This window comes from Heterocephalus glaber, unplaced genomic scaffold (assembly GCF_053883595.1).
Source record: "Heterocephalus glaber isolate CG9 unplaced genomic scaffold, H.glaber_assembly_v1.0 deba00001472, whole genome shotgun sequence".
Lineage (NCBI taxonomy): Eukaryota > Metazoa > Chordata > Mammalia > Rodentia > Bathyergidae > Heterocephalus > Heterocephalus glaber.
In genome coordinates this window covers 56240799-56254205 of record NW_028258315.1, presented here as the reverse complement: position 1 = coordinate 56254205, position 13407 = coordinate 56240799, and the positions used below count along the sequence as shown (strand labels likewise).

Genomic DNA, 13407 nt, shown 5'->3' with positions numbered 1-13407 from the left:
GGTGTTGGATTTTGTCAAATGCTTTTTCTGTATCTATAGAGATGATCACATGTTTTTTGTCCTTGGCTCTATTGATATTGTGTATTATATTTATTGATTTGCATATTTTGAACCATCCTTGCATCCCTGGGATGAATCCCACTTGGTCAGGGTGTATGATCTTCTTGATGAACTTCTGCATTCTATTTGCCGGTATCTTACTAAGGACTTTTGCATCTATGTTCATTAATGCGATTGGCCTATAGTTCTCTTTTTCAGTTGGGTCTTTCTCTGCTTTGGGGATCAAGGTGATGCTTGCTTCCAGGAATGAATTTGAGAGTATTGCTTCCCTTTCAATTTCACTGAATTGTTTAAACAGTCATGGCAGTAGTTTCTCTCTAAATGTCTTGTTGAATTTGGCAGTGAAGCCAGCAGGGCCCAGGGTTTTCTTAGTTGGTAAATTTTTAATTAAGTTTTCAATTTCGTCGAATTCATATTGGGTTGTTTAAGATTTTTAGGTCATCTTTGTTCAGCTTTTTCAATTCATATGTATCTAGGAATCTGTCCATTTCTTCTGTGTTTTCCATTTTATTGGCATATAGGTTCTCAAAGTAGGTATTGATGATCCTCTGGATTTCTGCTGGGTTCATTGTAATTTCATCCTTTTCATCCTTAATTACATGGATTTGGGCCTTTCCTTTTTCTGATAAGGTTGGCTAAGGGTTTGTCCATTTTGTTTATTCTTTCAAAGAAAAAACTCTTTGCTTCATTGATTTTTTTGTATTTTTCTCTTAGTCTCCATTGCATTGATTTCTGCCCTGATCTTTCTAATTTCCTCCCTTGTATGAGCTTTGGGCTTGTTCTGCTCTTGTTTTTCTAGAAGCCTGAGATTCAGCATCAGGTTGTTTAATTGGGCTCGTGCTGTTTTCCTAATATGAATATTCACTGCTATTAATTTCCCTTGTAAGAGTGCTCTCATTGTGTCCCATAGATTCCAATATGTTGTATTGTCATTGTCATTTAATTTTAGTAACTGTCTGATTTCTTCTTTAATTTCCTCTGTGATCCACTGGTTATTCAGAAGTGTGTTGTTCAATTTCCATGTGTTTATGAAGTTTTTGAGCTCTCTTTTACTATTGATCTCCAATTTCATTGGACTGTGGTCTGATAATATACTGGGGATAACTTCAATTCCTTTACACATACTTAAACATGTTCTATGAGGGAGTATATGGTCTATTTTGGAGATCAACCCTTGTGTAGCTGAAAAGAATGTGTATTCTGATTTTGTCAGGTGGAAGACACTGTAAACATCTGTTAAGTTCATTTGTTCAAGAGTTTGATTGAGTTCCAGTATTTTGTTGTTTATTTTTTTGTCTAGTTGGTCTATTTGTGACAGTTGAGTATTGAGGTCTCCCACTAGTATTGTATTTTTGCTTATTTGATTTTTCTTGTCCATTAGTATTTGTTTTATATACTTTGGGGGCACTAGTGTTATGTGTGTATATATTTATGATTGTCATCTCTTCCTCTTGGATTGTTCCCTTTCCAAGGATGTATTGTCCTCCTTTGTCTCTCTTAATCAGTGTGGGTTTGAATTCCACTTGATCTGCAAAGAGGATAGCTACTCCTTCTTTTTTTTGGTTCCTGTCACATGGAGTATTCCTTTCCACCCTTTAGCTTGCAGCCCATGTGTTTCTTTTTGAATTCAGTGTATTTCTTGTATGCAGCATATTGTTGGATCTTGCTTCTGACCCATTCTGCTAGCCTATTTCTTTTGATTGGTGAATTGAGACCATTAATATTGATGGTTATAACTGATACATATTGACTTATCATTCTCATGACTTTTTCTATTTTTTGCATTCTCCCCCTTTGCTTTTAAATTTCTTGGAATGCCTGATGGATTCATTCTGCTTGGTGTCCTGGGGTTTTAATCCTTGTTGTCTTTTCCTAGGATATTGTCTAAAATTTTTTGAAGTGCTGGTTTGGTATTCATGAATTTCCTAAGGTGCTCTTTGTCATGAAAGTATCTTATTTCTCCATCAATTTTGAAAGATAGTTTTGCAGGGTGCATCAATCCAGGTTGGAGGCTGTTTTCCTTAGGGCTTGACGTACATCACTCCAAGCTCTTCTTGCCTTGAGGGTTTGCATTGAGAAGTCTGCTGTGATTCTGATGGGCTTTCCTTTGTATGTGATTTGTTTCTTTCCTCTCACAGCTTGTAGAATTTTTTTCTTCTGCTGGGTTTCTGGAATCTTAACAATTATATGCCTGTGTATAGATTTTTTTGATCATGGCTAGTTGGAGTCCTATATGCCTCACTTGTCTGTGTGTCAAGTTCATTTCCCCTGCTTGGGAAGTCTTCTGCCTTGACTTCTGTCTGTTAAGAGCTTTCTTATGTCATCTTCACTTTCTCCTGTTTCTTCATTGACTCTGGTCAGTCTTATGTTATTCTTCTTTGCATCGTCTAGCAGCTGCTGGATTGATTTCTTGTGGTCCCTTAGTATTTCAATGGAATTTTTCTTTTCCTGGTCACTAATTGCTATCTTATCTTCTAGATCTGAAATTCTGTCCTCACATTGGCTCATTTTGCTGCATAAAGTTTCAATAGAGTTTTTAATCTTCTAAAAATGTATTTGCATCTGTTTTATGGATTCCATTTGATTCCCATATTGGGATTTCATCATGTTCCTTGGCGCCTCTATTTTTTTTTTAATCTGTGTCCACTCTAAATTTATTAATCATGTCTTGAACTATGGGCATACTCTCTGTTGTTATCTGAGAAATTATTTCTGATTTCATTTTTTCCAGCTCCTCTTTTGTTGCTAGTTCAGGGAGTCCATGTGGTTGAGTATCAGATTTTTCCACCTCATTTCCCTTTGGGGTTGCCTTAGGTGATATAGAAGTCTGGTTTTGAGACTTGTTTATGTGTCTTCTTATTTCAACAGATGCAGCCTGCTGTGCCTTTGTTGAGGCAACTTTTGCTCACCCAGTGGTCTTCAATTCTCAGCAAGCCACTGAGCAGCCTTTTCTCTGCTGCTTAGCAGTACACAAATTCCTGGATTCAGAATGTGGCCTTCTTGATCCCTGAGCTAACCTGTTGTCTGGGTGGGCTTTTGGCTGGGGCCTGTGCACACTTGGGATGGTATCTAGGTGTGTCACTGGCTAGGACCCCTATGTACCTGTTGTCTGGAAGAGACTTTGGCTGGAGGCTCTGGACCCCAGTTCCTATTGTGTGAGGAAGCTTCTGGCTAGAGTCTTGCACACTTACTGATGGTATCGGGGTGGACCTCTGACTGTTGCTTTTGCACCATGCAGCTGTTTTCCAGGTGGGCCCTTGGCTTGGGCCAGTGTGCCTGAGCTTCTGGCATTGGGGTGGACACCTGGCTGTGATCTGCTTGCAGGCACACTGCTCTGGTCCACTCCATTTCTCCCCCAACTAAGGTGGTCTGGTGTGCTTTTGTTGCAGGGATTTTCTTCACTTTTCCTGTGGGCTTCAGTTTTCATCAGGGAGCCCCAGAGAGGCCCTCTTTCTATTGTTAACTTCTGTTCTATCTTCTGGAGCTCTATCTATGACCCCTCTAACTCTGTGGTGTGGATTCAGGCAATAGCTCAGCACAGCTGTGAGTGTGGGTGTGTGTGCTGCTGGTGCCCAAGGAGCTCACCTCCTTGGTGCTGGGGGGACTCTGCTCCTTGGTGCTCAGGGGCAGTGGTAAAGTGGCCCAAGAAGGTCTGATTCAAGATTCTTAAACAAGACAGAGAAGGAAAATGATTCTGTCAGAGATTGTGATGTATATTGTAAAAAATAAGTGGATGAAAAGCAAAAAAATGCTATAGTCAAGTAACTGAAATAAATGTTTCCAAACATATAGCAATTGTCTAAGCAGTGATTAAAATTTTAAAGTTTTCCCACTTTGAAAAAATAAACTTTTCAATTGATTGTTTATAAGCAGAACGAGTTACTTCATTTTCTTGCTTAGGTAAACATTTACGTAAAACATTTTTTGAGATAATACATAGGGGAGATTTATAGGGTGAGATTGAACTATATTTGATTTCTGGCATGGCCATCTACTTGCTGTTTATTTTACTGCTAACTAAGATCCCTTTTTCTTGAGACTTGTATTTCCCATATGCTTTGGTAACCAGAATAATGGCTCTTCAAAGATGTCTCTGTCCTGAATCCCACAGCATGCAAATATTCTAGTTGATACAGTGTTACATTTTGAATAATATCCCAACCAAAGTTCATGTTCAAATTTGAGGTAAATTTTTGAGGTATTAAGGAATGGAGCCTTAGTAAGTGATTAGATAACAATTTATACAAGGATTAATGGGTTGTCTGGAGAGTTTGTCTTTCATAAAGTCCAGTTTCACTTTGTCCTATTCATATATCTTTCTCACCATGTCATCCTCTACACCTCAGGACTCTACAGACAGTCCCCATCAGTAGGGCGGTCCTCTCCCAAAGCAGCCCTTCTGCCTTGGAGCTCCAAGATTGTACAACTCTGAGCTGAATAAACCTCTATTCTTTATAAATTATGCAGTGTCTGGTATTAAATTACAGCAACAGAAAACAGACAAAGACACATGGCAAAAGGCAAAAAAATGGCAGTCAGAAGTAAGGTTTCTAATCAATTATTCTTAGATTAGAGAGACTATGCTGGATTAACTGGGGAAAACCAACATAATCACAGGATCCTTAAAAGAGATAAACAGAAGGTGAGGTTTTGGAAAACCAGAGAAACAGCAACTTGAGAAGGACCCTGCTGCTTGTTCCTGGCTTTGACAGTAAAGGAAGTGGCTATGAATAACAGATCATAGGCAACTTCCAGAAACTCAAAAAAGCAAAGAAACAAGTTCTTTCCTCCAAAACCAAACACATCTTCATGACACATTCATTTTAGCCTAGTAAACCTCATTTCCAACTTCTGGTCTTTAAAATGGTAAAATAATAAATTTGTTTTAAGCCACTAACTTATAGCAACTCATTAGAATAGCAATTGGAAGTCAATTTGTCTGCTAATCAGGGATTTAAGAATATGGTAGTTGTGAGGATTAAAAGACAAGTTATGTATGAAGTGCTCAATCTACTTCCTTGTGTAGGGCAAGAATCAATAAATGACAGTTGATAATACTAAAATTATTTTTATAACTAGCATTACATTGTTATTAAAATATTGATAACAGCAATAAAAAGATATAGACTGAACTCTATTCTGCCAAAAACAAGAATGCATGGATCCACTAGTACATGATATTCCAGGGAATGATTTAAAACCTTAATATTTATGGTAGGCAGGATATAAACTGTGATAAGTATTAACATTTAGAGAAAACAGAAACCACAGGAGAGTCCCTGTATTCTTTTTTTCCAACTGAGCACTTTAATGAATATATTTAAATACTTGGAATAAATCTGTGTGTTTATTTCAACAAAACTTGATAGCATCAAAATTCCCAAGGGTCTAAGATACTTAGAATTTCCATTTCCATGAATAGCTTCACTTTAGAGACAACTAAATATGTCTTATCTCCATAGGTTGAATTTTGATAGAAATCATTTTAGATAGCATCTTTTCCCCACAGTCCAAAGATGGGAAATCAATTTAACAAATCATTTTATTCCAAATAACTCTGACTGCCCACGTTTCAAAAGTGATTATTCCATGAACAGATGAGGTTTTGAATTGTTTTTAAAGTAAAACACCTTTAATGATATTTATCATATCAATTCACACAAAAGAGTTTTAACATACTTAGCTTCCATGTTATGGTAGAAGTTTTAGTTTTATGCTTTGCTTTCTCTGAGGCATGAGTCAATTTTTTAAGCTTAGAACAGTCTTTTAATTTTTCTTCAAAATTTGGGGAGAGTTATAAACAGTAAGCTTATATTCCAAATCTCTTTAGTGACACCATTTTTTTACACCATTCTTTAGAAATTGATTTTCATGACACTTGTACTTGGTAACAAATCTATACTGTTACCCTTTAAAATTTCCGCAGATATTTTAAGCACTCACATGAACAGCGCAGGTTTGAAATGATATAACATTAGTAACATAGACCATGTCTTGCCATAGTAGGCACAAATAATGGACTTAAGATTGAGTTTGTTACTCTTTAGGGATTGTCTTTGGGTAACTCTTTACACAGGAAACAATAGAAACCTATGGACTAATGTTTATTCATGTGCATATGATATATTTATATTATATAAAAGATTTCTTACTTACAAATCAGAGGCTAATACATAGATAATTGAGGAGAGGAAGGTAACACTGAGAGAACCATGAATGAAGTAGAATAAGAGTTAAGATTAATGCATAAAATTTGCATTTGGAACTAGACATGGAGATTATAGATGATAATGTGGGATTAGGATACTCTGGTAGGGATGAGAAACCCCAATTCAAACCTGAAGTTCTGAAAAATTTTTTGTTTGTTGCCCATTTTCAGATATTCAGATTATTGCTAATTTATGAGAAGATGATAACAGACTCAAAAACAAGATTTTGTGCAATAATCTATAAATACAATCACCAATAAAGTGTAAGAGTAAGTCTTACAGTCTATATGTGAGTATCCCTGGCTTTTAGGCTATTCTTGGCAGACCTTCAGCAGTGTAAATTGAAAAAAGAAAACAACAACAACAAAAATTGTTTGCTGACATTGGTTTTTCATTTACTTATAGGGACAAATTTTGAAATATTTCAGTCGCCCTATCTTTTCTGGGGAAATTTCCTTGATGTCATTTTCTATTAAAGTTTATTGTATCATATAACCTGCTCACTTATGTTTTCTTTTGAACTTAAATACAAAACACTTTAATATCCTCTTTCTGATTCATGGGTGTATTTTTGAATGTATTCTTACTAGTTCATATTAATTTAAGAATTACTGGGTTTCAATGTGATGTTTTCATGCATGCTTCTAAAATAATTTGTTTATATCCATCCTCCCTTTTCCTTCCCTTACATCCTCTTCCCCTTTATTCTCTTCCTCTTATCTAATAATAGTCCCTCATGGGTATATTTTATTCTACTTCTGCATGTATATTATTTGTAATGTTTTCAGTTTTCCTCTCTTACTTTTTACTATGTTCTTTCTTCTGTTTATCTTCTCTTTTCTATTTTATTTATCAAAGTGAGAAATTTGGCAGTTATTTTTCTACTTAAATTTAAGACCAAGCAATACAAGTCCTGTAGAAACTCTGTGTGGAGAACTTATATTTGCTCATACTTTATGTATACAAAGAATGACCTGGCAAAGGAATTTTGTTGGAGAACTCCCAATTTACTTTACATTAGGTGGAGTTCTTGGGTTGGTCCATCTAAGAGCTTCCTGTCTGACTCACAACACTGCATGAACAGAAGGTAATAAAATTTCTAAACATTCACAAAGTATACATAGTGCATCATGTAGATAAATTTTTAGACTCCAGAATTTTGTTTTAAAGGAGGATTAGAGCAAATTCCTTAATATTTTTGAGGATTTGTGCTATAAGACAGGTTGTCACCCTGACTCACACCTCACTGGAGATTCTTCTTCCTTCCCAGACTCTCTTTCTCCATCCCTAGAGAGAACCACTGAACATTTTAAGTCCCAATTTACTAATTTTTTTTGCTATAATCTCCTTTGCCATTTTCTTTGTTCTTGTAATTTTATGCCTTATAACCCAGCATCAGTGAAAGACTACTCATACACATATCCATACACACACTCCTATTTCCTTTAGTATATTTTTCTGGCAGGAATAGAAATAAAAATCAATGTGTTTAATTTTATCTTAAAGTGGCAGTAGTCTTTTACAGGATTTTATACCAAGAATGTATCTTATGTGTAGTGCAAGACTGTGACTCTCCACAGGTAGAATGGCGGAGACTGGACACTCTGTTCTTCCTATAGATGCCTCTTTCCATTGACATCTATAAGGTAATTTATACAGAATCTCAGTTCTCTTGTTTTCTCAGACTATAAGGACATAGCATTAATTTCCAGACTTACATAGGCAGATTTTAAGAGCCCATAAATCATTTATCCATCTATTTCAAATTCCCTTGCTATAGAGACATAATTCCCTTTCACTGGCATGTAAATATCTCACATTATGGTGTTTTGAACATAAATAGATGTTTGTACACTTTTAAAAAATACCCTTATCAGTTTTATATGTTCATATTGGGAGGGAAGGTTTTGTGGTTTTTTTCCCCCATTAAGTTTATTGGTACATTTTAGGTATAAAATGCATTTACATACATCATTGGGATCTTGTACCCTTACATGAGTATCTTGGTTCTTATTTTTTTTCCCCTTCCCCTGCCCTCCCCTCACCCCCTCCACCCCTCCCCATATGCAAAGATTTTGTTTCCATTTTTTTCTTTTTCTCATATTTTTTCCTTTCTTTCCCCTCCCCTACCTCTCCCACCTCCCCCACCCCTTTAGACCTTTACTTCCTATTACACAATATCAATTATACATTTTTAAAATTAAAATATCAAGACCTAGGAGACATTACCACAGATTTTACAGAATTTAAAAGGATATAGAAAGCATATTTCAAAAATCTGTTTTGCAATAAATTTGACATGTTCTAAGAAGTACCTTGGAAGACAAATTAATGAAACTAACTCTGGAGGAAATATAAAATTTGAATAGCACCTATTAAAGAAAATATATTCCTAGCTTGAAAACCCACTTATATGACAACAACAGGCTCATATACATTTAAACTGATGAATTATATCAAACAGCTAAAGCAGAAAAAAAAAAGGAACACTTCTCCCCTCATTTTTGAAAATCAACATTGTGCTAATACTAAAACTGGATAAAGATAATAGAAGAAAAAAGTATGAACATAGATAGAAATTGTTTACCAAACCAAACTATTAGAAGTCAGATCTGGCAGTATGTAGAAAGTGGTTTTGTTATAGGGATGGAAGTGTTGGTTCAGCATTGGAAGATCCACCCCCAAAAGTCATCATTTTAACAGAGGAAAGGAAAAAGCCATATGATCCTGTCACTAGTTGGAGAAAAAGTATTGGACTAAATTCCACAGCTGTTCATGGTAAAAGCTATCAGGAGACTAGAAGTAGAACAGAACCTTTTCAACAGATTAAAGACATGTACTCCATATTTCCAGTGAGAATGCCTTATATGAATGGAGAAGATACAATGCTTTCTCCTTAAGGTGGGGAACAAGGGCAGATATGCTTACTCTTTATCTGTCCATTAAACTTTGAAACCTAGGCCCAACCAAAAGAGTCTGGCAATAAAATGACACAATTAGGATAAGATTGGCAAGGTAGCAGCAAAATCTTTATATTTAGTTGAAATGATCATCTACCGAGAAAATACTAAGAAATCTCTAGGAGCCCCTAGAACTTGAATTTGAATTTATCAGGATTAGAAAACGCAAAGTATATATAAAAGTCAGGTCTATGTGTACCTGCTATAAATGAAAAAATGTATATTGAAATTTAAAAGTTATGTAGGAGTACAAAGGACCTAGAAAAGTTAAAAACAAAACAAAACAAAAAGAAACAGTGTTGGAAGATATTTAGTACCTAATTTTAAGACTTCTTCCAAAGCTACAGTAATCAAGACAGTGTTGGTGTAAAGAAAGACATATAGATCATTGGAATAAAACAGAGAATCTAGAAGTAGAACCACACATATATGGTCCACTGAGTTTTGAAAGATTGTTTAACATTAGCATTTTATAGAATATAAACTCAATTCAAGAGCTCAGGAAAAGACAGTGTTTTCAGCAAACGGCACTAGAACACCTGGTATCCGTATATAAAAAATTAACCTCAACCCTTTACTTCCATACATAAAAATAACTTGAAAGGATCTAGGAAACTAAATATGAAAGCCTAAAACTATAAAACTTTAAGAAGAAATTATAAGGGAAAATGTTTATGAATTTAGGGTAGGCAAGAACTTCCTAGGATACAAAAAACATGATGTATAAAAGAAAAAAATTGATACATGAGATTCCATCAAAATTTAGAATTTAAAATGACATCGTTAAAATGAAAAGTAGTCCTTAAACAGAGCACATTTACAACGCATATAACTTATGACCACAATACATAAAGAACTCTTACAGCTCATTAATAGACAACCCAATTAAAAAGTAGACATAAGAAGATGATAAATAGCCAGTCCAACACAAGGAAAGGTGTGCAACTCTAGAAACAGAAAAATACTAATCACTACAATAACAAGATTGAACTATACAATCATTAGGGAGATGAAGTTAAAAGTTTTTAAAGCCTTGTCATGACTTTTTCTTTTTGTTGGATTCTCCCCTTTTGCATTTAATTTGTCATGCCCAATGGATTCATTCTGCTGGGCTTCCTGGGGTTGTGATCCTCATTGTCTTTTCCTAGGGTATTGTCTAATATTTTTGGAGTTCTGGTTTGATATTTATGAAGTTCCTGAGGTGCTCTTTATCATGAAAGTATCTTATTTCTCCATCAGTTTTGAAAGCTAGTTTTGCAGGGTACATCAATCTGGGTTGGAGGCTGTTTTCCTTTAGGGCTTGAAATACATCACTCCAAGCTCTTCTTGCCTTGAGGGTTTGCATTGAGAAGTCTGCTGTGATTCTGATGGGCTTTCCTTTGTATGTGATTTGTTTCTTTTCTCTTGCTGCTTGTAGAATTTTGTTCTTATGTTGGATTTCTGGAATCCTAGCTATTATATGCCTATGTGTAGATTTTTTTTGATCCAGGCTAGCTGGAGTCCTATATGCCTCACTCATCTGTATGTCAAGTTCTTTTCCCCTGCTTGGGAAGTTTTCTGCCATCACTTCTGTGAACAGTTTTTTTTTTTTTATGTCCTCTGCACTCTCTCCTTTTTCCTCATTTACTCCAATCAGTCTTATGTTATTCTTCTTTGCATCATCTAGCAGCTGCTGGATTGATTTCTCGTGTTCCCTTACAATTTTAAAGCAATTTTTCTTTTCCTGGTCACTAATTGCAATCTTTTCTTCTATATCTGAAATTCTATCCTCACATTGGTTCATTCTGCTGTGCAAACTTTAGATGGAGTTTTTAATCTCCTGGAAGTCTGTTTGTATCTGTTTTATGGATTCCATTTGTTTCCTGTGTTGGGATTCCATCATGTTCCTCAGATCCTCTCTATTTTTATTTGTGTCCTCTCTAGATTTATTAATCATGTGTTGCACTATGAGCACAATCTTTGCTGTTATCTGAGTAATTATTTCTGATTTTATTTTTTCCAGATCCTCTTTTGTTGCCAGTTTAGAGAGTCCAGGTGGTATAAGATTGTTCCTTCTCATTTCCCTTTGGGGTTGCTGTAGGTGATCTGAAAGTCTGTTTTTGAGGCTTGTTTATGTGTCTTCTCATTTCCACAGTGGGGTGGGTGCTTTTGGCCCTGGCGCAGCTCACCTTCTCTGCCCTAGGAGTGTGGAATGGTGGTAGGGGAGCCTCCTTCTGGTGCTGGGACCGGCTCACCTACTCTTCCCTAGGAGCATGGAATAGCCCAGGGAAGGTTTTTTATAACCATTCATTCTCAGTCCTGATTCTCATTTTCTTTATGTTGAAATGTAGGAAAATGACACAATTTCTAATGGGACCTCAATTATTTGACAGAAAGTAACTCAGGAATTGGCAGATTTGTCATATGTGAATAGATGCACTTACATTTTCAACTCGTGCTAATAGATGTATGTTTGCACTGGTAGCAAGGCTGAGCACTGCATTGGTAATTTCTGTGAAACGTAGTTTGCTAGATCTTTCTGATACTTTTCAACCCTGCTGAAAATACTGATGTATTTCTCTGCCCTCTGTTTTGGGTTGTTTGTTTTTCATAGTAGATCTATCTTCCTAATTAGTATTTTCAAGTATCTTCACACTTTTATCACTAATAAATACCTTCATCATCAGTTCCTGGAGTTTCTTCAGTAATTCTACAGATCTATGAATCAGCTGCAAAAAATGGAGTAAGGCACATAGGTACACACTGACTAGAACAGCAGGAGCAACTGGAAAGAAGGGTTATCACATCCTTGATTTTCCCTAGCAGTCTCTTAAATTGTGGCTTTTATTGATAGTTTATAATGTTTAGTCAGCCATGTTTATACCTTTTATCAGGATTGGTTTTGATGTTTCACAATTATATTTGCACAGGGAGTTGTTTTCTACAGTTCTGTATGCCATTTTTACTGAGAAAATAAATTGTATAAATAGTTTGATTAAAGATTGAACCACAGCCTATGAAAACTACATAGATTCTCTTGACCTATGTCTAATTCAATTTCTAAGGAGAAAGTAAAAATAGAAGGTGTAGGGGAAATAAATAGGAAGTGAAGAATGAAAAATGATTACATAGTTAATGATGGTTTTTGTTTAGCCAAAGCGATGACATGCATACTTATTTCTTGGGTGAATAAGCTTACTGTCTTATATCCCATTGGTTCAAGTTACCTGAAGAAAACATATTCAGGTTCTGAAGTGGAGAGCAGAAGTATGCATTTCACATGAGATTCATCTTTTTCTCACTCAACATTTCTTCCTTCTTCCCAAAAGAGAATCATTGATCACAGTTTACCCAGATATTTTTATTACAATATGCTGTTATAATTGTCCTATTTTATTATTGTTAATCTATTACTATGCATAATTCATAAGTTAAACATTCTCCAAGCTATGCGTGTAAGAAAAAAAATTATATTTAGGGTCTGACCCTATGAAGATTTCAGGCAACCACTGGGGTCTTAGAATATATCTCTTGTGAATAAGGGGCACTATTATACATAGCTTAGGTAATATCATTATATTAGGTTTCTTACAGAGGTTTGTCTCATTTTAATTGTTTCTTTAAACACAAGAATATATCATTTCTCAGTATTCTTTTGGGTCTCTAAATCAAGGTCTCATTTGATATCTGAATCTGTAGAATTATTTTCCATTTTTTGTCTTGTTTTACCAAAAAGCATATGATAATTTTACTACTGCTACTTGTTCATTGTATACTGCAGAAAAATCCATGCAAACTCAGTGTTTGTCAAAGAGACTGAGGGTGGATTTGCTGGACTCTCTCACCAATCCTATCTGGACCACTTACTGAGAAACTATTCTCCACAGCTTGTGGTCAAATTCTATTCTGAAGGATCTTCTCCCATATGTTCTGCTGCATCTCTGTTGCAGTGTGTAGGAGTACCAGAATCTCTACTGTCAAGATTCTTCTTCTTGGTGCCTGCACATGCAGCTTTGCTTGTGGGACTTATACCTTGCCAGATATATTAAAACACACCATGGCCTTTATTGTGGCATAGTATTTTACTGTGGCATAATACATGCACATACAGCAAACTCAACCGTATTCAAAAGGAAATCTTTTGGCTTTTTACAAAAACTAGGGTCTCTTCATGAAACTGAAAGGTCCAAGTAGATGTA

General features: G+C 35.6%; 1 pseudogene; it reads right to left on the bottom strand.

The window, feature by feature from the left end:
• The window catches only part of LOC101723377 (signal peptide peptidase-like), a 35959-nt pseudogene extending 32551 nt beyond the window's left edge, over positions 1–3408 (bottom strand).
• Between the last annotated feature and the right edge of the window lie 9999 nt (positions 3409–13407).